Source organism: Cricetulus griseus, chromosome 2 (assembly GCF_003668045.3).
Source record: "Cricetulus griseus strain 17A/GY chromosome 2, alternate assembly CriGri-PICRH-1.0, whole genome shotgun sequence".
Lineage (NCBI taxonomy): Eukaryota > Metazoa > Chordata > Mammalia > Rodentia > Cricetidae > Cricetulus > Cricetulus griseus.
Window position 1 is genome coordinate 127,547,369 of NC_048595.1, and position 25,942 is coordinate 127,573,310.

Here is a 25,942-nt window from a genome sequence, read left to right on the forward strand (position 1 = left end):
TGGAAGAACAAATCAGAGTGAATGTACCAAACACCATTAAGATTTCCACTTGGGATAAAGGTATGCTAGCCAGCCACCCAATGGGATATCCCCAGCACCTAAGAACCTCAGCTGTCTAGTAGTACAGTTTTTGAATAGCTCAATATTGTATAATCCCAGGTAGCCATTTGCTTCAACCTGTATTAGTCAGGTTTTCTATTTCATTGCAGTAAAGTAAACAAAATTTCTTAAAAGTGTAGTGTATAGTTTTTGGCATGCTCCTTTGAGTGTGTCTTATCGATTTGTTTGATCCTGAGAAACAACTGGATGCATGCAAATTTAGCAGAGACTGATAACGTGTGAGAGATAATGTGGGCCCTTTGCAGGCAAAGGCTCTGACTTCAGAGGTGACACTTGACTAGTTACTGGGGAAGTATGATGACCATAGCTTATTACTAATTGCTCAGCTCTCTTCCAGTAAAGCATATTTCACTTTAATAACAACACTATTTGAAGTACATGACTTAAAAGAAACATTGGATTGGATTTTAAGAGTGTGCTGCCCCAGACAGTGAATTCAACAGTGGAATAGGAATGAGGGATTCATGATGTGTTAGAGCAAATGTCCCTCTCTGCTTAGTTGCTGCATCTGGATAGCCAGACACAACTGTCCCATGCATTTTTGTTTCTCCTTTGACCATTTTCAGTGATAAAACTAAAACATGGAGATGTTAAATGAGTTGCTCAGAGTTCCCTGAGTCCTTTGAGAAACTCCCTCCTGATGCAATTGTTTGTTGTAGCTATTTCAAATAGTTCCATCTTATCACCATTCAGAGTTACAAAGACATCTTCTGATGGGCTACCTGTGTATAGTATGATTAAAGAGCACTCCTCCATCATCTTTAGGTACCAAAAATATATTAACCATGTAACTCATAGAAGTATTTTGTAATACAAGTTGAAAATATAGAAAAATAATCATTCATAGCATTCCATGGAAAAATCTGTTAATATTTTGGTATGCGTTTTCCCAATCTGTCCTATCTTTCAATATATGGGTTCACAATAGTTTGATTTTGTCTTTAAAACATTAAAAAGTGTTATATGGTGAATGTGAGCTGCTTTTACTTGATTTTTGTACAATGTATTTTGATCATGTTTTCCCCCAAATTCAACTCATCTCCTCCTAGAATGAGTTACTTTTGGATGAAAAAAAAAAGTTCAGTTCTGCAATTCTAACCTTTTGAAATGTCTTCAGAATTATCCTGATTTAAACACAAATAAGTGACTGGACAGTGGTGACACAAGCCCTTAACCCCAGCACTCTGGAGGTAGAAGCAGGTGGATTTCTGAGTTCCAGACCAGCCTAGTCTACAAAGTTCTAGGACAGCTAGGGCTACACACAGAGAAACTCTGCTTTACCCCAGCTTACCCCCCCCCAAAGAAAATCCCAAAAATCTAACAAATATTGTTTGGTCAGTTGACAAAGGTGCATGTGTGATGCGTATTACCCAATTGTGACATACCCTAAATTTCTCCCTATATCATTAAATGTTTTTGTACTTTATTTTAAATTATTAAGTGATGCTTAATCATACTAGTTTACTCTAAGTATTAGTCTCTGGAATAAATTTTTATTCACAGAAATAATACCATTAGAGTCACCTGAACCACTTACATAAGCCATGCCAACTTTTTAATATTTTCCTAATTATTTCTGAAAGTCAAGTTTTACCTTGGAGCAAGAGTGTACAAAACTTTTAAAATTAAAAAATATGCAAAATACCTTTAAAATAATGAATCATTTTAGGTATCATGAGTAGTATAAGTTCATCCATATAGGCATGCTTCATTTTCTTTCACAAGTATTAAATATTATGCTTTCTTGTCTACATGAGAAGTTGATAGGAGGTGAAAAGTTAACTGTGTAAATCAACACTCATCAATTAGTAAGGAAGCTATCTATTAATAAGAAGGTTACACAGGAATGTCTACATTTTGGTTATTTTTATTCTTTTGCTAACTACAAGAAGGTTCTCTTTTAATATCAAATGTCTTATGCTGTGTATTGTATTTCATTTTGATAGCCAACCTTGAATTTTAGTCAGCAATTCAGCTCAATCAGAAGCTTATAGCTTAACCAAAGACTTTACAAAATGGGTGCCTACTATAAAATTCCAGTCCTTCAAGAATGAGCTCTCCTCTTTATTGAGATTCTAGTATTGTTCATCATGTCTAAAATCTCATGGCATGAGATGTGATTTAGGGAAAACCTTCATGGAGGTGATCACTTGGGCATCATCAATGCAGAGTAGGAAATCCTAGGAAAAATACAATGGTGATCCCATTTGACAAGCAAGCCTACCTGTCCAAGGAAAGGTTAAGTTTACAGTGTATAGCAAACACTTTCTAGCTTATCAGTGCAAGTCTTGTGAAAATTACACATCTAAGATTTCTTTAGATAAAGATAACTATGAAATGGAAGTTAGACATTTTGAAATAAAGAAAGGGGTTAGAGCACAGCTCAATGTACAGCTTCAGATTTTAACACAACAGACATAAGGGAGCTTGCAAAGGGAAGCCACATGTGCAAATTCAAGTGTAAAATGTGAACTATGACATCCGATTAACATGTGCACTTCATAAATATAACAAATTGTATCTCCATTCCATCTACTCCATAATGGAGTTAGATTTGCTTGTTATTTTTTTTTACATTCCCTGAAACAGTAGTGTCATTAACTCCCTGAAATCAACACACAGGCAGCCTTTCCCCATCCTGCCTTAGATGAAGAATCTGGCCTTCTAGTTCATTTAACATGGAGTAGCAGATTTGTGTTGATGATGCTTTTGTTCTTGATAGTGAGACAACTTGTAACTGAAAAATTGGCTACTGAGCCTCAAGCAATCACTAACATTCCAGTTCCTGAATAGAAAAGGGGAGAAGGGAGCAGATGGAAGCAAACAAAAATTGTATTAATAATACATAACAAAGTGCTGCTGCAAATGATGTCTCAATAGAGGAAAACAATGGAAAAACTGCAGTTTTCGTTGGATCTTAATGTATTTATCAGTCTCTAATGCTTCCATCTTCAAGCAGTTCTCTTTTATTGACACAGCAACACAAATTGCAGAAGTAAATTGAATCATGGACTTGGAATGTAAAAATCAATGAGAAATAATTTTGTAGCACTAAAGTGAAGAGTGTAATGCTAGGTATTCATTTAATTAACCATGAGCCTCTCCACATAATGCACAGTCATTGCCAGCTTTCAGCTCATAGTTGTTCCAGGAATAATGGGTTTGGGATTCATCTTTAGAAAACCTACATTAATATTTGAAAGCGTTTAAATCCATTAGTGGGTCATCTGAACACTGCAGGTCACTTTTACATTGCTAATTGAAACAATAGTAATGGGTTATAATCTACTGTCTAATAATGCCTGGAGTGTTTTACCGCTTTTATATCTGCAGATTCCAGGAAATATGTAAATCTGTTGCTGAACTGTTACAAAAATATGGAAATTTAAGCTGTAGACATCAAAGTATTTTTTTCCTGAAGAAAAAAAAAACGCGCAAAACAACCATGTTAATAAACTGAAGAGCTACACTACATTCTGGTGTCAGGATAAATCCCATACTCTAGACCTTCCCTTATTCTCTCTGCTCTGGGCACAGCATCTGGTGCTCACATTTTCTACGTTGACATTAGGAGAGTGAATCTCATTAAACCAGTGAGTAAACAATCATGTCATTGTTTCCATATGCAAGCTATACATTGACTCAGCGCGCTGGGCCCTAGCTGCTTTTTCCTCCCTACATGAATTTATGTGAACATTTTATTTTTCATGGAGATTTTCAACATGTATCAACATTTCCTTGGATGGGGGCAGCACATGTGACAGCAACTCAAGCATATGAAATGAGAATCTGATTTCAGTGTGAAAACATACATGTGTGCAAATACAAACACACACATAAAACGAGATAAATGAGGAAGAGGGGTGGCTTTCAGAGCCCTCCTTGGAAATTGAATGTCATACAAATTGATACTTAACCAGCATTTTCTCTTTTAATTAAATATGTATCTCATGCACTTACCTGCATCTTGCTATGCTTAATTACAGTCTGATTGTGCAGAAAATCCAGAAAGTTGCATCTCATTATAATAAAGGACTGCTTTGACATAGGTGGAAATTGTGCATGCATGCATACTCATTTTTCATAAATGGAATGTTATTTTAGAAGGGCTTAATATTAAGGCTCAAAGGAAAATGAAGGAGTAAACCCTTCTATTCCTCACTGTTATCAACATGATCATATCAGTGAATGTGGAGAAACAGAGGTGACTGCATGAAGTAACATAGAATACACTGAATTTGTTTCTGTGTTACAAAAAGAAATACTTTAATAGTTTTCTTCCATCTTGTTCACAAATATATCTATATCTGAGGAGATAATGAAAGTTGATATAAAATTCTGATTTTTATCCAAGGGTATTGATGAAAGCCTTTTGCAAGCCAGACGATATAAATCACATAAACAGGGTAGCAAAGCCCATGTGAAAATTATACTATGTGTAGAATTCAAATTAAATATTCTTGTGACTTTAGTGGGGGCCGATAGAAAGGGAGCCAAACATACCCTGGTTTCTGACGAAAAGAAAGGCAAAACTGTTGGAGATGTATACAGGAAAATCAGAAAAGTAAACCTAACCTTGTAAAGTCCTAGCTGAAACCTTCCCATCAGGTTGCTTGCCTTCTGCCATGTGCTATTAAGCTCCCATTGTAGTCAGTGGGCATCTTTGCAATTGAAACAGTACTACAGAAAAACAAAACACTGACTCTAGAAAGCAGGTTGTTGCTTAATCATAGGAGGGCAAGTATCATTAGCCTTTAATTAAATAAGTAGTTTCCTCAAAGGAATTTTCAATTCCCATCATCTAGGGGAATTGGCAGAGGGATTGGGACGGGATGCCCTGCAATGAGAAACCTATTGTGACTAACTGGCACGACAAACTGGGCTTTGTGTACTCAGTTACAGCTCTCTTGAGTTTCATTGCAACCACAATAGAGATAGATACTTCAGAGTTAAGCGAAGATCCCACACTAATATCATGTATCCAGTGAAGCAAGAAATCCGATGTGTAGGTCAAAATCCTTTCCAACCCTGGGGAGTTCCGCAGCATTGCCCTTCTTTTCTATCTGTGTTATGATAATGCCACACATGTACCAGTCCAACAAAATGCATTCCTTTTGGCAAATCTCAACAAATTTAGCCACAGAAAAGAACTTACATAAATAAAGTTATTCCTCATTCACTTCTCCCTGTCCTAATAAATAATGCCTTTCAATTTTTTTTCGTTCTTTGGAATTCTATTTGCTTCCAGGGTTGTCAACCGAGAACATGGCACACTCCCATAGGACTTCCATCCTCTTGCTATCACTTTTAACTAAGTGAGGGGTGCACACAGGAGAAGTAAAGGATGCTCTTAATGTGTGGGCTCTTCTAGCTTTGGGTTGCCCATCAACTATTTCCTTTTAGTACATTGAAAGAACATTCATTTGGGAAGCTCAACTCCTTTCCATAACTTAAGACATCCATTAATGGTCTGCCCTTCACTGGTTCACTGCCATTAGCAAAGGAAAATGCCTGACCTTGCTGCCACGAGTCAGGAGAACAAATCTTTCCATTTTGCTATAGGCTCTTGGCTCTGTGTTTCAGTGACTTAACTGACCCCATCCTTTCTGGGTTAATCTGTTTGACAATATGCTTTCCTGCCCAAAAGTGTTGTGACCCTGCATCTGGGTGGGATTACAAAGCCAGCACTTCACCTAGAATGTGACATAGATACTTCTTCCTGCCTCCTCATTGGAATTGATTGCCCTATTTATTGATTTTAATTCATCACTTAATTTGCTGAATCTTTTTTTTTCATTCATTCACTAAATAGTACTTACTGTTTTCTCTTTGGAAAATGATTTAGAAACTAATGCAGGGGATTGTTTATTGCCTGTTAAAGTTGCTTTGGTTTTATCCCAAGAACAAATGAGTGGAGATACACAAACCAGCATGCATGAACAGATCAGATGTTCTTGTGAGAGTGTGTGTGCGCACACACACACACACACACACACACTGATTTCTTTATTAAAGAAAGGGCAAGCTGTTTCCATCAGGAAGCCTATTTCAGTTTTGGAAACTTAAAGCTCTCATGTGTCCTTCTGATTTCAATTGTGCTCTCTGTCCAGAAGCACGGAGACTCAATATGCTGTAATGGATGGAACAACACCAGTTCCCAGCAGAGAAGATTCATATCAACAACCCCAGTTGTGTGTGACTTTGGGAGACATAAGTGGGGAGAACTGACAGAATGTGGTCCGTACTCAACAGCACTTCCCAGAATCACCCTGCGCAATCAGTGGCATACTAGCCAACACACTCTTCCACGATGCTGTTTAGTGAAACAACACAATTATCCTTCTACAGAAGGTGAGAAATGGAGGTAATATAAAATGCATCATAGTGATGATTAATAATGTTAATAATTAATAATAATTAATAATAATTTATTTCCTAAGCATTAGAAGTGTGTGTGTGTGTGTGTGTGTGTGTGTGTGTGTGTGTGTGTGTAAAAATGTGTAAAAAAATGTGGTAGACTTTGGGGAGCCCCTTTTTAGGGCCTTTTCCTGCCTGGGAAGTGAAGGGGGGATGGCTAGGGGCAGGTGGGATGTTGGGGTGAGGGGAGGGAGAGTGAGAAGGGACTGACATCTGAAGCAAGCTTGTTAGTAATTTGAACTAATAAAATAAAAATTAAAAAAAAACTGTGAGAAGTTATCTTTTGTGTGATGTATTTAGTTCGTAAAATGAGTCATATTCTATAAGTAAATTAATTCAAACAAACATCACAACAACACTGTGTGTTAACTATTTATGATATCCAATTTAGAAATTCAATTGAGACACAATGCAATTAAAAGGCTTGCCAAAGAGGTAAGGTTCACGGTTATGCAAAGTGGGTCTAGATACTGTGTCCGTAATCTTGATGTTTTATTACTTCTCAAAGTACAGTGCCTCTTGTTTTGATTTTTCTATCTGTGTGGTACTCTGTATACTTATCACCCGAAATATTAAAACTTGCACCTGTATCTTTCTTATTTTAGTCCCTGTTAAGCTGAAAGTTGATGGGGCCATGTCATCTTGACTTCTGCATCAGAAGAAGGAATTTCATAACCTGTCTTCTTAGTGTTATTTCTTGTCTTTACAACTTAGGCTCAAATCCTGAAGAGTTCAATATCATAAATAAAGTAACAATATGACACAATGTATTACTGTCTACTGGCAACACAGATTGTACCAAATATGAAATTGAATTATGAAATTGATAAAAATTGGGATGAGGAAAGAAATAATTGTAGAGAAAAGTAAAGTCATGAATTTTGTCTTTCTACAGAATTCAGTAAATAATTTAATGTCAAAATATTAGTGTCATTTTTCTATATTTAAATCAGATATTATATTGGATAGAATAGATCCAGAGGTGGGTAAAGATAATAAAAATTGTTTCCAAAAATAATAATAAAATAAACATTATTTCATTATGATGTTATTGTCATCCTCATTATCAGAAGACAAAATACTCATGTAATTAGAATTAACAGATAGGATTCTAGTAATTCACCCTTAAATACAATTACACCAAATGAAATGACAAGTTTATCATAACTATTTAGAGTATTAGTGTGACGGTTTAAACACATAGTATGGCTTTTGTCAAATAATACAATTCATCAATGGGTTGAAGTTAATGACCTAACTAGTTTGACCATAGAGACTGCAGTAATGTACATGCCAAGTACAATCTTTGAGCAAAGAGACATAGGATTTCATGATAAAGACAAGACATGTTCAATAGATCGTGAAAAGGAAATTGTATGATATTTGTGTGGATTTCTGTACAGAATTCAACCACAAAGATGTATAAAATTAATCCCAATAAAAAAAATACAAGGCACCATCTTATGTATATGCCCAGATGGAAGATTTAGGGTGGACACTTGGAATCTGTCCTTGGGCTAATAATTTTTCAACAAAACTACAGATAGAAACAATTAGAAAATGTAGCAACATTAATACTGCCGAATTCTTCATAAATTTCTTTATTTTACTCATGGCATAGAAATTGTTAGCAAGAAGTCACTGGGCTTCTCTATAGGCATCCATTTCTCTTTCTTACTGTCATCATTTATACATGTCCTTAGAATCACAGGGAGAGAAGGTGAGGGAAACCAATCATTCTTTATCCTTCAGGTAAATAATTTACTTCATCTACTTAAATAAACTACAATGAAGAATATACATTATTGGTGATTATGTAGAAGTCAGTGTTTTATTCTTTGGAGCAGCAAATTCTTGGGCCCAGTGTCTTCTGGTTTCAGAAGGTTTGGTGCCCTCTGTTAGTAGGAATAAGTTTTTATACTGGAGGATGGAGACTAAAAAATCATTTGGCTACAATCGCAGCATGGCCATTTGTTGAGACATAGATGAAGCATTTTTCTGTTACTGCTAAGAATTTAAATACTTTGTTTATTATATGATGTATTCGCACAATCATTATTCTTATATTTATAACTAAAAATAATCCATTCATGTAAAAACATTTATTTCCTACGTGTCTTTCATTGTGTTAGTGTATAATGTTAATAATGAAGGTAGGAAACTCACCTTGAAGAATCTTGCAATTTGTTGAAAGTTTAGTAGTAGTACATTCATATGATGCTAAAACAATGTAATTATGAGCTAGGAAAATGGTTCAGTGAGTAAAGCACTTGTCACTTGAGTGTGATGACCACAGTTTGGATCTCTAGACCACATAAAAAGTAGGCAAATCTGGCGTAATACTCCAAAGTCAGAGATAGGGATCCCCAGAGCAAGCTGGCTTACTACACTAGAAGGCCCATTTGGGTAATTCAGCAAGAGATCCTGTCTCCATGAAAGTTAAACAGTGGCGAGTGATTGATTTTGTTTTTTGTTTTGTTTTGTTTATTCGAGACAAGGTTTCTCTGTGTAGCTTTGGAGCCTATCCTGGCACTCGCTCTGGAGACCAGGCTGGCCTTGAACTCACAGAGATCTGCCTGCCTCTGCCACCCGAGTGCTGGGATTAAAGGCGTGTGCCACCAATGCCCAGCTTGGCGAGTGATTGAAGAAGGTACTCAACATCAATAAGCCTACACACACACACACACACACACACACACACGTACTCACCTGCATATGCACACACACAAGATCATGCACTGTACACAACAGTTGCAAAACAGTTTGAAAAGCATTGCAATTAATTTAATCTTCTGCACCTGAATTTGTAGTATTCTCTCTAGGTATGTTAGGACAGGAATCATCAGATAGTCCTCTAGATCAGTAGTCTCAACATGTGGGGTGTGACCCCTCTGCAAGTGGAATGACCCTTTCAATAGGTCACAAAATATATATGTTACATATCAGATACCTACATTGAGATTCATAACAGTAGCAAAATTATAATTACAAAGTATCAATGAAAACAATGATCTGGTTGGGGGTCATGACAACATAAGGAACTGTATTAAAGAGCTGAAGCATTAGGGAGGTTGAGAAGCGCTGCTCTAGTTCTTCATGATATGGTGATGTTCTAAGGGGGCCAATGAGGGAAGTATTTGAGGCTATCTTGAAATTATTTCAAATATGTCCACCATGATGTTCTTCCTCCTTTCTCTTCTCTTCTGTATTTCCTAAGATACATTTCCATTAATATTCTACTTCACTTGATTGCAAATATGTTAATTGTTATATCTACAACTCCAGATTTCTCCTTGCTAAGGAGAATCACCTTCACAGACAGACACAGGTGAAATTTGAAAAGAATCAGAGATTTGATCAGAATTGCTGGCCTTTCCATCTCAGAGAAATGCAAAGCTGAAGCAGGCAGTGCCCAACTCTGAGACCTCTGGGAAAAGCTTACCCACCAAGTCCTCCCAGCCCCCTTTCTGCCTCCTTCGGTAATAGTTCTGAAAGAGGATCAACTTCAGCTGTGCAATATGCTGGCCAAATTTTTAGAAACGCTGGAACCAATTTATTCCATCTGGAAATTAGTTTCAGCTTTTACTGCTGCAGAATTAAGTCCAAACTAGACCCAATTTCCAAAAGGAGGTCCCTGCTCCTTTACTGTCAGGGTTTTCTCTTTTCTAAAATGCTCTCATTTAAAAGCTTTAAATGGGAAACAGCATCAAAAACCCATGCCTGTTTTAAACCAGCCACATCTTCCCATATAGTCCCCTACCCATATTGCTTCTTTCCATGGACATGAATAACTTCTACCCTTGATAATTCCAAAAGGAAGAATTTGGAGAATTCACACTGTTCTCTTGTGAATGTGTATTTTACCCAACTCTTCTCTCATGCCAGGTAGTGACTCAAGTGCTGTTTTAGAACAGCAGCTGATGAACTGATTGATCACTTTTTCCATATATATGAAAATATTAACAGTTACATCTAAATAAAACTGTGCCCTCCCCAAATCTATTTCTACAAACACATCAAAATGATGTAACATTGAACATTTTTAACAGCCTCATGAATAAAATTTCTTTGTTTCAGACCATCTGCTTCTGATTAAACATTTTATATTTCCATTGTGATTAATTATGCTATTTATATACTTGAAAATGATTTGTTTGGAAAGGTATAGGCTAGTGGAAGTCTCCCATTTCTGAGAATGACAGCCCTTCAAAAAGTAGAGTGACACAGTGCACTCAGGAAATTCACCATCTGCTTCCTTATGCTCTTAGAACATGTTACAAACCTATAGCAGAGCAGAATTGAGAGGAAACATTCTAAATAATGCTAATGGCATTCATTTGAGATGTTCCAAATGTATCCATTTTTAATTAAGCCAAGATACTCTCTTGGTCCCCAAAGATCCTTGGACTACCTTATTGATTATTATCAATGCTCAGATTTAAAGTTAAATTGTCAAATGACAGGACATTTTCAACATGGTCTAGACAACTCTATTAATTCATTCTAGTCAATCCAGGTTGAATTTACTACGTGTTAGACCACACCAAAGGAGTATGCACCAGACCTAGGTATGCCTTAATTCCATAAGGAGACCAGAATTAACATAAAAACCAATTCTACTGAGAAAAAAAATGTTCTAAAATGTATGAAATGGAACTCGTGAAATGGCTCAGTATGAGGGCCATTTGCCACCAAGGCTGACATGAATCCAATAATTACCTGAGTTCAGATCCCAGAACCTACATGATAGAAGGAGAGAATGGGGTCTTGTGGCTTGTCCTCAATGCATGCACCCGCACATATGCAGGCATGCATCCGTGCAATACAAAACAAAATAAATAAAATGATAAATCACAAATAAATGAATAAATTAAATTAAGAAAACTAATCTAATTATAAACTATTTCTACCTTGTATGTTTGTTGGTACCAGAAGACTGTGTCCTAGGAATTTCCACCATTTGAAACATACTTATTGTTGCATTTTGCATGACCAAATTGGTATTTGAAACTAGAGAATAATATGCTATTCATCCTGACCAATCTCCTATTAGCAAAGTTTTGTAGCAAATCAGAACTGAATTGCTCTTGCAGGAAAATAAACATATGCTAAAAAATTAGAATATGGTTTTGTTAATGTATATTATTTCAAGTAAGAAAGACTATCAAGATGTCCACCAGAAGGCCATTCACAAAGGCAGCCACCCTGGCTTGCTTTCTTCTGCCTCTTGTCTTTTGCAATCACTGCCCACTCATTAACATAGCCAAGGGCTTTTGTGCTGTGTGCCCTGCACACCATTTATTTGCTCTGTGTGTCTTTGGTTCCCTTCCCTCTTCTGTTTTCTCCATCCCAACTGAAAGCTTCTCTATGACTCTTGGCATCTCTATTAAGTAGAGAGCCACATGGAAATGATTAACTTTTCAACTGCAAAACTGCAAACACTCCCTTGCACACTATGGGAATGAAACATGTCATGTAGCAAACAGGTTCCTGTGGTGGAGTTTGCAACAAGGAAGAGAAATCATTGGCTGAGATTTCAGCTTTCTTGTTATCACTGTAGATCAAAACGATGTGACTGTCCCTTCTGATAGCCTCCCCCCTTTAGTAAACAGCTTCTGAGAGAGTTCATTAAATATTTAAACAGCCCTGGTATCTATTAATGTTATCAGACACATGAAATATGTCTGATGGATTTATTCTGCCGTTAAGGAACCATACCCCAGTGTCCCTCCTGGGAATGAGCTCCAGCTGTTTAAACTATAATTCCATCACTAGGAAGCATGGTGAAAGCACTGACCTCTTAGAAACGGACTGGTTGCTACTCAGCCTGTAAATTGCAAATGAAACCTTTCTGTAATAATGTTAAAATATGCATGCATAGGAATTAAAGCACTTGGGGTCACCAGCAAAGCCTGATGTGTTTTCTGTAACCTCTAAACAGCTGGTAGAGAGAATGCAATAAATCAATGCTTGGAAGATCAGTGATAAGGAAATATATAAGTCATTTGGGGTTCAGTAGCTTTTCTACCATAGCTGGAAGAGACTGAATCCTTTGAATCTTTTATGTCTTTTAAAACTTCCATTATTGTTTAATTCTGTTTATCAAGATGGAAATACATGCTGATAGTCTAATGCATACTTACATTCATAAAATCAACCAAATAGAATAATATTCCTGAAGGCCTTTCATCTCCAAAGTAATCTGTGTTTCCCTTTTAGCCATATGAAGATTATAACAAAACTACTTTGACAAGTAAGATAAAGGGTGGCTTCTTAAATCTCCTATGAAGGAGTAAGACATGTTTTAGTTCACTGGTGATAGATCATCCATGGCAATACAAGCATGTTTATATCAACCTAACTTGATATGAAATTTCTTGAATGACTTAGAAGAAATAAAGCCAGATGTTTCCATTTCCTAGAAATTTTAGCTTTCTGACTATGAATTGGAAGAGCTAGACTAGTTATTGTAGGAAATGTGTTATTCCATCTGAAGTCATCAAACAGGCGACAAACTCAGCCTGAAATAGAAACTAGATTTGGGTATTCTTCCATGTATGACATATAATGCCATGGTTGGTAATTGATAGAAGACTGACTGGCAAAAGATGAAGATCTAGGGAATATAACACCTAAGTTAAATAACAGAAGGAAGAACCACAAAATCTGATAGAACGATGGGCTAAATATAATGAGATCTCAAAGGCAATCAGTGCACAATCCTACATTTGATTATTTAGAGAAAATTATATTGGAAAATGGGACTAGGAAAAGGAAAAGACAGTAAGTAGTAGAAAACATTTCTCAATGACACTTTGGGAGTCATTGATTTCACTGTGGCCTTTGCATGAACTTCAGGTAGGCTAAGACTAAAATTCCCATGTAAGGTCTAGGTTGGAAAAGTCTGATTTTGCTGCTCTACTTTATATACTGGAATAAAATGAGAATAGAAGAGGTGATCCATAATGTGACAATCAATGGAGAAGAAAACCAGTAGTCCCTTGATAGCATGTACAAATATCATCAATAGCTATGACACTCTATCCAGAACAGGCATAGATGAGACAAATCCCTCTTTACTTCTCTCTACAAAGTAATTCTGTATTATGAGACCCCAGTTAGACCAAAGAGTTGAGAGACAATATATTACCAAATAAACAATTCTAATAGTACACAGGAGACGTAATGTGACAGAATAAAATAAACAGATTTTAATTGGCTTCAAGTTCATTAAGAGTCAATCCTGAAAAGTCAGCCAAAAGGGCTAATACAATCTTATTTTTATTGACCATATATAAACTAGTCAAAGTAGATGGTATTCTTTCTGTGTAATGCATAAATCACACTAAACCCAGAATTTCATTGTCTGGGCAATATACTGCCCTTTATAAACAATGGAGCGTGTCAAGAAGAAGCTAAAGAAAAACCTACAGTACTGTTCAATGATCAATGATAGCCCACAGGAAGTTCTTAGTAAGTGAATCCGGTGGATTGGGAATAATTGCCACAATTGTGAGAAAGGATTGGATCTGAACTGTGCGTTGCTGTTTGTATAATTAGAGTAGTTGGTGGGTGATGGCAGTGAATAGGTTACACCTGAACATAAAGGAAAGCTTTACTGACAAGAAAAGCCCACTGAAGATGGGTAGGCTGCCCAACTGCTCTAAAGCTAAAAGTACAGATTATAAAATGATTTGGCAAAGATTCATACATCCCAAGATTCAATAACTCTAGAATCTCTTAAGAGATATTTCAGAATGAATAAGTGGTAATTTTCCAAAAATGAAATGATACTAAGAGGTTTGCAAAACCCCTTCTAAAGAAATAGTGCCTACTTTTCCCTGTGTGTGTGTGTGTGTGTGTGTGTGTGTATTCACAAAGATTTATATATCTTAGAATACTAGAGATATTCCAACAAATTCAGTAAATCCAGTTCAGTATCCACATTTAATGAACAACATTCTAAGAAATCAAAAGACTATTTAAATTTCACTAGAGCTCTGAAAGCACAGTGGTTATTAACCCAGTACCTATCCTTCCATTGCACAAAATACCTCTTTTTCTGCTGAATCTCCTGCAGAGAATTTCCAGACTGGGACAGGGCAGTTGCCTTTAACTGGCATCCAATGCCCAGGGCACAGACAGTGATAACCTGTACTTAAATGGGTGTTGGAGAAATTTGGTAGTGGTTTATAATAATTTCTGATGCTGTCATTTTCCACTTTTCATTTTTAGTTACTTAAGGGTCAGTTCACCTAGAATTTAGGGTTTAAGTCCTTTAAAGAACTAATTTTCCCCCCAAACAGATCAAGGTGCAGGCACAAAGCAATTTGAATACTCCTTCATGGAACATAAGCTTTAGGGAACTAAAGATAGGTTAATTCCATGCCTGATTCATTCCATGGGCCATTTAACCAGAGTCTCCGGAATTGTTCAGCCAATAATGAACTCACCGGATCTGAAGGTAATCACTGCTGCAATCATTAAAATTTACACCAGAATTCTATTACCCTTTCTACAGATAAGTGTCTAGTATTAAGTAGTCTAGAAGAGATTCATGAACTGGTTCGATAACACTAGAAATTTCTCTTATTTGCTCTTTTTGTTCATTTCTCTATAACCCTAAGACTATGCATTTAGTTAGTTGTAAGGAAATATTTATTTTTATTGTGAGTTGGACACTAAATCTGTCTTCTCATTATTAGGTCATATATTTCCAACACTCTAGTTTCTTCTCAATATTGACAACACTTTGGGTAAATCTCTTAATTTCATAGCTGCCTCTGAAATACTGCTCCATGCATATTTCATGCATTATCTCCTTTGATACCACAACCATGATAGATATTATTATTGTCCCCGTTTTACTAATGGAAAACAAGCAGAGCTGAAAAAGTTAGGTATGTTGCAAGAAAACATTCAACTAATTAGTGATGGGACCAGCATTTGATTTCAAGGAAATTGGCCCACGCATTTTCCTATTGCCTCATATGTCACACTCCTTTGGTTTTCATTGTACCATTTGGTGCCTCTTTGTGCATAGATTTTGCCATGGTGGAAGAGGTTTAAAAGAAGAATGACACTTTTTGATTACAGTAAATGCAATCCTATGATCTTCTAACAAAGAAGTATTTTCGCAACAACTCTTTGACTATTATAAACCTAAGGATAGCAATTGTCAATACAGAGGTAAGAAATGTGAAACATAGAATATATAGTGGACTAATGAGTTCAGTAGAGCATGGGGGGAAAAGCAACAAAAATACTAAAAAAAGAAAAGTAGAAGAAAATAAAAGAAAAAGAACACTCACAAAGAAAAATGTAATTTCTTAATTTTTCCAATGGCATCTCACTGGGGATACAAACCACACTTAAGGGCAGGCCCCATGCCCAGCTGGAGATGGACAACATAAAATGGACTTTTTAGATATTGGTATTTTTAGATAATGGTATTTTTAGATATTTTAGATATTTTGCTTGAAATCAGAATATATTGTATAAAACATCTATTTTCAATAAAAATAAAAATACCTTATTTCAAAACAAAATGTGTAAATATCATCTATGTCAGAGAATCAAATATAATTTGAACAATATTGTGCTATTTATTTAATTACTAATTTCAGAATCAATTCTTTCTCTAAATGACACAAAAATGTGATCATAACCTGTAAGCTTTGTATTTTCATGGTACCAATATAGTGCTTCTTAGCATGTAAAAGTGTCATTATCCTTTGAGTACTTATGCAAACAACATGAGCACAGAACCCCTTTATCATAAGATAGTTGCTGGCTTACCAGTTAATAAAACAGAAGGAAGCATGGAAATCATCTGTAACTTAATCCCTCCTTTTATATTACCATTAGAAACTAAATAAAATGTGTCCAAAGATTCTGTGGCTATTGTAAAGTAATTTCTATCCATTATAAAAAGTTAAGGATACTTACTATATACATTCCAAACTTTCTGGTTTGTATTTGTAGGCAAATACAGAGGAAACCAATTCCCTTAATATTTGTTCATTTTTAAAAAATGCTGTGCTATCACTGCAGAGTCAGCCGGCCGGCGAGTCTTCCCAAACAGGGAGACGCCAAGCACATTTCATTCCACCAATTGCTTCAAATTATTTTTCAAACATTTTGGGTTTAAGGAAATTCAAAACACATTTTCAGAGGTTTTTTTTTCCTTTTAAATTCATTTGTTTGGTAAGAAAAAATCAAGCCATATGTTTCTGATTCATTTTGGGTTAACTCATCAAACTGTTGATTTGATGACCAAAAGCTTTTTGACGGTTGTGATTTTTCCCTCTGAAATAGTATTTTGTCTTTTCAAGTGTAAACAAACATGGGTCTTAAAGATTCATGCTCCATATACCAAGGATTTGAGCGGGTGCTGGCTCGTTCAGACTCATTTCTGTCACCCCAGGGGGATTCTAACATGCATAATCAGAGAACTCAGGTTGGCTTTTATTTATATGGCTTTCTTTTCAAATGCAACATAGGTCACGCTGGAGGTACACCTTATAAAATCCAAAGTATTTTTAATTGTATCTGATTTCATTTAGTCACCAAATACAATTAACAAAATGAGGAGACATTGCCTAAACTGGATGAAAAGAGAGAACAGGAACACGGCTAGTCTACAAATAACTGTCCTGTCCTTCATCTAACATCCTTCAATTAGTATTGACAAATACCTTGTTCAGGAGAGACCTACATGGGTCTTTGCAAGTTTTATTTTGTAATTTAGAAGACACAGACAATCAGGAGTTTTAGAGATTGTTATGCACATAGAGGAAATGCATAACCTTCTTTTGTTCTGGTTGTCTTGGAATTGAACTGGGAATAAAGGAATGGTGCTGTCCTGCTCACGTGCTTAAAACCCTCTGGCTCAAGGCAATGTGGCTGTCACCAATCATCATCATTTTGGGGGTTTTATTTTGTTTTGTTTTGTTTTCCTTAATATCCATACTAAGAAAAACATTACGGGATTAGGTGTCATGAAATATTCACTGTGAATTTAGAAAGAGTGAAGAACAAAGCATTTTACAGATCTGGTGAAACTCCACTTAGACTTTGCTGAAAGCCTGAAGCACTGTGCACATAAAATCTTCTATTCATCATGGCACGGTCAGAGAAAATGTGTTCTCTTCCTGCCTTGAAACATTGGGGGACTGACTTCCAGGTGTAAAAATCTGCAAAGAAAATGTCCAAATCTAGTCCAGTAGATCTCTCTAGGGTTAATTGATGGATGCCTACAGTACAAATGTTTTTACTGTGAATGATATGTCCTCACGTTGGAGCCACTAAGTATGGTCCTTAACCTGTGGTTGCCACCCTTCCACAAGGGTTGCATATCAGGTATCCTGCATATCAGATGCTTACATTATGATTCATAGCAGTAGCAAAATTACAGTTATGAACTAGCAATGAAATAATTTTATGGTTGGGGCTCACCACAACATGAGGATCTGTATTCAAGGGTCACAGATTAAGAAGTTTGAGAACCGCTACTTGACTAAAGGGCTCCTTAATTCAGTATGTGAAACTCAGCCTCGAATATGAAGTCACAGCATTTGAGTTTGCTCTGATTTTCAGGCTGGTGTGCATCAGAGTTGGGCCTGTGTCTCTTTTCAGCCCAGAAGGAAATTATGTCTATTCCCCTACAGGAAAACTTTGGAAAGACAAGAATTGAATTATCAGAATTCCATCTGCATAGATGAAGCATCCTTCCTAAGAGACAACTGTTTCACAGGCCTTCTGTTGGATGGACAAAGTCAATCTCTCCTGGTTTCTCCTATTCCTTATGGGATCATTTTGGAATTGCATTATCTGGAGTAAAATTGAAAAACAAACAAACAAACAAAATCAGACATGTCATCCTAGGAGTAAAATAATGATGAATGCTCATCTCCTGATAATAACTTACAAATCAAAGGCTTCTTGCAAAAAGAACACCAGGAATATTTGTGCCAACATGGTCTTCATAAGGGTATAAATCATACACAGACACAGACACACACACACACACACACACACACACACACACACACACACACACTTACTGAAGCCTTTTGAGATTCACGAGACTCTTAACACAAAGATTTGTGGCAAGATTATACTAATTATTTCCTATTTAAAGGATGAAAAGTTCAAGTAAGTCACCTGTCTTTTCTTATTCTATAACCTAGAATTGGTGGGGGGGGGGATTAGCCAGGCTTCAGTGGTGTACACCTTTAATCCCAGCACTTGAGAGTCCTGGTCATGCAGATCTCTGAGGTGGAGGCCAGCCTGATCTACAGACCAAGTTCCAGGACAACCATGGTTACAAGAAAAGTCTGTCTCAAAAAAAAAAAAATCAAAAACAGAAAAAAAGAAAAAAAAAGAAAAGTAAAAAGGGACTGCATAATTCTGAGATATTTCTACCTTAATCTTCAAAGCTGTAGATGGAACATGTGTGATAATTCAAGTAATACCAATGGTGGCAAATCTGTCTCATAGAGAAGTAGGTGCAGGGGAGGCTCCTAACCTCATTTCACAAAAATATTATTTGTGGGGCTTCTAAAAAGTCCTTCTGCCTCAGCTCTACCATACATGACAATCGGTAGTGTTGGTGCCTCAGGTACTGGCATTTTTTAAACCTTCCAATTATTTGCTACATGCAGCCACACCTAAGAATTATCTCTCAGAGGATTTCCCACCATCTTGAGCTTCCAGATCAAGAGGGTTAGAAGTGAATTACCAGTGAGTGGAAAAGCAACAAGGCACCTAGGTTACAATAGCTGCAATGTGTAAACAGTGAAATATACACATACGGGCACACAGGTGAATATATATACACAAGACAACTTTAAATTAAATTTCTTGTTTTTTATTAATTCTGGGAACAACAACATGACATGAAGTAATTCTGTAGTTTCTTCCAATACAAACACACTAATGACCCTTTTGTTACTTTTGATCCTTTATTATGTATGAATAATGGGTCACCTAAGTCATGCTGCTCTGACACAAATGACATTCCCATCGTTTACTGTATTCAGCTATCTATATTTATAAATTTTCAAATAAATCTCCCATAAAAATTTATTCAAAAAACAGAAAAGATTTTTAAAAACCTTAGTTTTCATTCAAGTCATAAGTGTGTTAAATCATATCCAATCTCTTCCAAAAGACTATGGTCTAAGATCTGGGTTATGAAATCACATAGATATGGTAAAATATTAAAATACCACAATTAGTGCACAGGGATAGTAATTAAACTAAATTTCATCAAGAACAGTCAAATAACAATTTATTGAGGGAATTGTATAAATTTCCTTTATCATCAGTAGCTTCCATCTTGAGCCAGTCCTCATGTCCTCTAGGGTTGCAATAGCATTTCTCTACTCATCTGAGATTACCACTATCTCCTTGCTATCTAACTCTTAGGGGTACATCTCTGAATCATTTACTACTGACCACACCCTTGCTCATGAAACTTCCATCTATTATAAAAGCCATTATTCATTTTATTGGTTATGTTTATCTTTTTGTGGATTTCTCATCCCCAGAATATGCCTTAAATTGAGTTATTATGAAGTTCTCCTCTGAGAGCACTTTCTCTTCATGTATCTGCCCTTTCACCTTCCTATTGTTCCCATTTTCACTACTTCATCGTTCCAATCCAATCTACAATTCTGCTTCTTGTATTTCTAGTTTCAATGAGTAGTATCAATCCACCTGTCAATCACTACAACTTCAAGCCTTAAACCCCAGACTTCTAAAATTCTTAGGACTTTCTGATTACACATCTGGTCATAACCAGTAACTGATATAATTATGTCTAGGAATTAACTACTCCTTTCACGATAACCCCACTCCCACTTGTCTAACATCTCACCTTCATTATCTTTCTCTTGAACCACCTGTATCATCTTCAAATCCAGGTATGTCTCACTCATCTTAATCAGCTTTCACAAAGTAGTTTTATGGTAATCATAATGCAGCCTTGAATTTGTTGCATTAAAATATTGGATAAAAAACAACCTTGGTGGGTATTCATACTTACTAAAAAGAATGCGAGACTCCTGGACTAGAAAATATGCCATTAATAGTTTGTCCTTTGCTGATTAGTCTGAACTTTTATGGCTCTGCTGGTCTTGCCAATATAGTTTTGGCATGCTTGCAATATATTTTTGACCCCCAAACTCATCTTCTTGCTTTACCACAGCCTTATACTATCCTCCACCCTCGCCAACTTCTGTTTACCATCAGAAAATACTTTTTAGAATAGCCTTTCTAGAAGACTTTCCTATTCATCACAACCTCATACTTTATGCATTCCTCTTGCACAGGACTTTTTGTTCAGTAAGATATTATAAGCTTTCTTTATCGCTAAACTCTAAACCCTGGGTAAGGAAATCATGTCATATTGTCTTCTAAGATGTCAGCATTCTCAACACAATGGATGTTTTAATAAATGTTGGTTTATTGAATGAATGAATGAATGAATGAATGAATGAATGAATGGCTTGATGAATAAAACCACTGAACTATGGCTGCAGTGTGTCCACCTTGGATTCCTGGGAGAATTTCAGGGAAAATTTATACAATGCACATATACATTTATCTGAAGAATTGCTCGGGTTTTCAGCAGACTTCATTCTTCTTCACCGTCCTAGTTCCTTTCTCTTTCTGAGAAAAAAATATCATGGCAAAAGCAACTAGGAAAGAATTGGTTTAACTCTGCTAACAATTTCAGGTTATAGTGCATCATTGACAGGAAGTTACAACAGCTGGAACTTGAAACAGCTGGTCACACCATATCCACAGTCAATAGCAGAGAAAGGATTGAATGTCTTCAGGTTTCTAGTGCTTAGGTAATTTCTCTATTGGTACACATCCCAGGATCCAAATATGGAGAATGGTGCCAATCACAATGTGCAGGGTCTGCTCACACCAATTAATAATCAAGATAATCCCCATAAACACGCACACAGGCCAGCCTGATCTGGATAATCCCTTTTGATTTTTCCTTGTAACTCTATGCTTTGTCAAGATGATAATGTAAACACCATGCCCTCCAATAATTAAAAAAATACTACATAGAAGTACCCCATGTGAGTTGTTCAATGTGGGCCCCTATTTTTAGGTGTGGAGAACCTGAATGAAAAGTTTATACCAGAAATTAATATTTTTGGAGAAAACACTAAGAACACTTAAAATATCTCTACTCCCAATCAAACAAGGCTGATAGTTATTATAAAGGATAAACCATCAAATATATCAAATATTTGTAATGATTGATAATTATGTATTAAGATGCACATGTATGTATTCACATAAACACTTTCAAAAATTGCTTTATTCTTTGCTTTCAGCACATGTTCAGCCTATCATAATCTTCAATCAGAGAATTTGAATATAGGGACTACATGAATAAGCTAAGACATGATACTTTACAAATATTTTAAGTTTGAAATTAAAGCAAAGCAGCAGAATATCTAATTTCTAATTCAGATAGTGAAGATACATAGATTGAATTTTATTTTGGATAATCACTTGGTGGAAGTCATTGCAATAGGGACTGGTATTAGAGATTCTAAGATGTAGGTGCATTAGACATGATTGTTACCTATCTCAATGCTCCAAATAGCAACACCCCAACAAACATTTCAGGGTCTCTCAATGACTTAAAATCCAAAATTTGAGTGATACACACAAGATGAATTTAGACAATCTTGAAATGTATATCTGGAGCCTGGGGATGTTTGTGATTACAGGATTTGAAAGACTGAGGAAAAAAGACTTCAAGTTTGAAACAGTACAAATTCTGTTTCAAAATATTATATAAAGAAATACATTTTAAATAAAAAATAAAATTCACATAACATGTAGAGTAATTGTAAATTTGTGAATGAACTTCCATCATAGCATGGTATAAATCCTATGAGCATAAACCTCTAAGTTTCATCAGTAATCTCAATTTAGAATCAAGCTCCGTGGGGATTATTGGATTAGCCTTCTGCTATGCTGTTTCAAGTTTATAACTGAGACAAAGGCCAGTGGGGCTCTACATATGATGTATAACCTGTGCATCTCATATGATTCTAGTTCATGTGCAGGAATCACACTTGGAGCATCGTCCCTAGGGCTTTGGGTATTACCTCTGAATTCTAGATATAATTGCTTGCAGATGAAAAAATAATATGGGTTCTCTTACATGAACATACATGTAATTGCCTTGCCATTAGCTTTAGTTCATGTCTAAACTTCTTGAGTATGCAGGAGTCAGGCCAAGACACAACATGGTTCTCTACAGGGCAAGTTAAAGACTAACTTCCCTTATCATATGAACATTTACTGTATGTTCATTAAATTCTATTTTAAAGTGAGACTGTTGGCTTTTGACAAAATATATATTGATGATTTTAGAATGTTCACATTCTTTAAAACATTGCATGCCACTGCCTATACATTTAATACTAAATTTGTGACTTTAGATAAGTGTTATCCTGCTGAAAAGTATACTGTGTTCTACTCATAGAATCATGGGAAATAATTTCAGCTGGTGCCCTAGACCACCAAGACTATAAGAAGAATGCACCAGGTAGTTACAGTACCATGGCCTGTTTCTTACAGAGTGATTACATCTCAGCATTGCTTGCTCCTGGTTGTTTCTGAACTGAGCATTTAGAAATGAATTCTTTTTCATTTTTGTCCATGTGGAATATGAAACTCCTTTTCCAAACCTGAAACATGAGGTACACTGTAGTCAGACTCTTCTTTGGGCCACCAGCTAACATATAATGACATGGAGACTTCTGCTTGGCCATTAGCTTAGGCCTGTCGCACTAGCTCTTATAACTTAAATTAACCAATTTATATTAATCTACATTCTGTTACATGGCATTACTTCATCTCCATACTTCCCATCCTGCTTTCTCAAAGTCTGGCTGGCAACTCCACCTTTCTTCCCAGAGTTCTCTCTCTGCCTGGAAGTCCCACCTAACTTCCTGCCTACTTAATGGACATTCAGCTTTTTATTACACCAGTCATGGAAATACATCTTTACACAGTATACAAGTATCCCACAACAGTACCCCTTTCTAGACCAATATATATCTTGCTATGCCAAGGTCATACCAGAGATTCACACTCAAAAGTAAGTGTTAACAATGATTTAAGTGAAGATGGGAGAAGGCAATGATTTATTTTCTCTGCTCCAGAATTCAGCAAAGTCCCTTATTCCTTGGTTCTGAGTTGAGTCTACTGACCTCCAAAGGAAAAATTAAAGCAATTTTGTAGCATATATGTTGGGAAATCTGTTCATGCTTCTCTAACCTATGCTGTGTGTGAATTTTTGCCACACTTGCCTTTGTTTAGCTCCTAGAACACATAAAGAATCCCCTACCAAAGGCACTCTTTGTAAGCTACTCTACATACAGAGAAAATACATTGGTCTTTTGTGATCAACTCAACCACTGTCAAGAGGCAATCTTCACTTCTCTATTTAATGTTTGCTACAAAGAGAAAGCTTACCACTAACAGCCAGAATAAATCAAGTTTCTTCATGATTCTCTATATAAACCTGGGTTTTCTTTGCTTGCTGTTGTTTTATTTTATTGTTTTTCATTCATGACTATTGTAATAGTAGCAGCTAATCTGTATTATTCTCCCTCTATTCACAAAACCATGTTGCAAGCTTCATCTTTGATGGCGTAAGTTCATCTAGTGTTAATAATAGATGGATAAACATTATCCCCATGTTAAAAATGAAGAAACTCTTTGAACAGCTGATAAATATCAATGCCAAGATATGAAATCACAAATCCCCTTCCAGAACTCATCTTCTTTAATAACTATAATGTCTCTTGCAATTATAATTCACCCGTGTGTGTGTGTGTGTGTGTGTGTGTGTGTGTGTGTTTACTTGTTTAATGCTTGCTTCCTTTAATCAAGCAGAAACACACAAAAACCCTGGTTAGGAACCATAGTAATACCCAGTATTTCACAGATGATAAAGGCATGCAGATAACAGTGAGAAAGGGAGGGATGGGCACTAAGTCAATACTGACTTACATGATACATGGTTTTTAAAAAAGGAGTTTCTTTTGTGCTCACACTACATGCATCCCAGACCTGAGTGGATAGTATTCATGGAAGGAAATACCCAACCCTCATTCTCTACGCATGGGCTGGAAGATGTGGTACAAATTTAGACAGACTCACTCTGTTTAACAAGCTTACTTTTAGATAAGCACTGTGACATTTCTAAAGGCTCCATTGGAAATATTTTCACCAAAATCAATCTATGATTCAGGTGCATGCTCGTGTTGCCAGAGGAAATGGAAATCTCAGTGCCAAGCTATCCAGACTGCATGGAGACTGTTCAAACTTTGCTACTGCAAATAAAATTAACCAGTTATTCAAACAAGCTAGCACCAGACATATGTTATAAATAGGTGCCATGTGGATGGACTGTTGGGAGTAGGACACTTAGCTATGATCTGGTCAGGCAAATCAATGTCAAACAAGTTGGTTTGGTTTCACAGTGACAGAATGACAAACGGAAACCTAGTTCCCATGAGGTTAAGGCTTACACAGACACACAATTTCTTCTCTTTTAATTGAATACAGTTTAGGAGAGCTAGATATGGAAAACAAGGGTGACAGGTGAGTGAAAAGGGACCTAAGGGGTACAAGAGAAGCAGAGATTTGGTTGATTATTCACCCACCATGCATTCAGCAACTGCTGTCTGAGAAGCTGCTTTAGGAGAGCACAGATCTTGCTCCTGCATGCAGGAGCAGGCATGGGGTGGGGGTATGCTTCCAGAAACATGAATTATACTCCTCCATAACTGATTTGTAACTACACCTGTATACTCTTGGAAATGCTAATAGACAAACACAAATTTCTGTACAAAGGAAAATTTAATAAGAAGAGCAATTGAATGGGTAAAAAATATGTCTAATTTTTTGCAGTCATTGGGACTGGAAGAACATGCTTATAGTAATTAGGGAAGATGGATTTCCAGGCCGAACACCACCCACAATTTGTGCAGTCTGGGGGTCAGGCGGGCAGCTGCAGAAACCACTCGGCTAATTATGAGAATTCACTGTTCGTTAATAGAATCTCTCTCCACAAACAGCAGCTGTGTGTTTGCTCACGCAAATTATTAATTCTGGCCTCGCCTCAGCTGCAAGGCTCTGCTGTGAGAAAAGGAATCCTCAGACAGAAGTGTCGCTTATCACCCAAGTGATAGCAAGGAGAGAAGAAAGACATGAAATAGGAGAAAATGTCCTCTAACCACAGGTGTATAAAGATTCTGCATCTACCTCCCCTTTCTGCCTTTCACTCCCAAACAATTGAATGCCAATTTTGGAACTCATTAATCTGTAGGCAACCTGGCGAGATCTAATT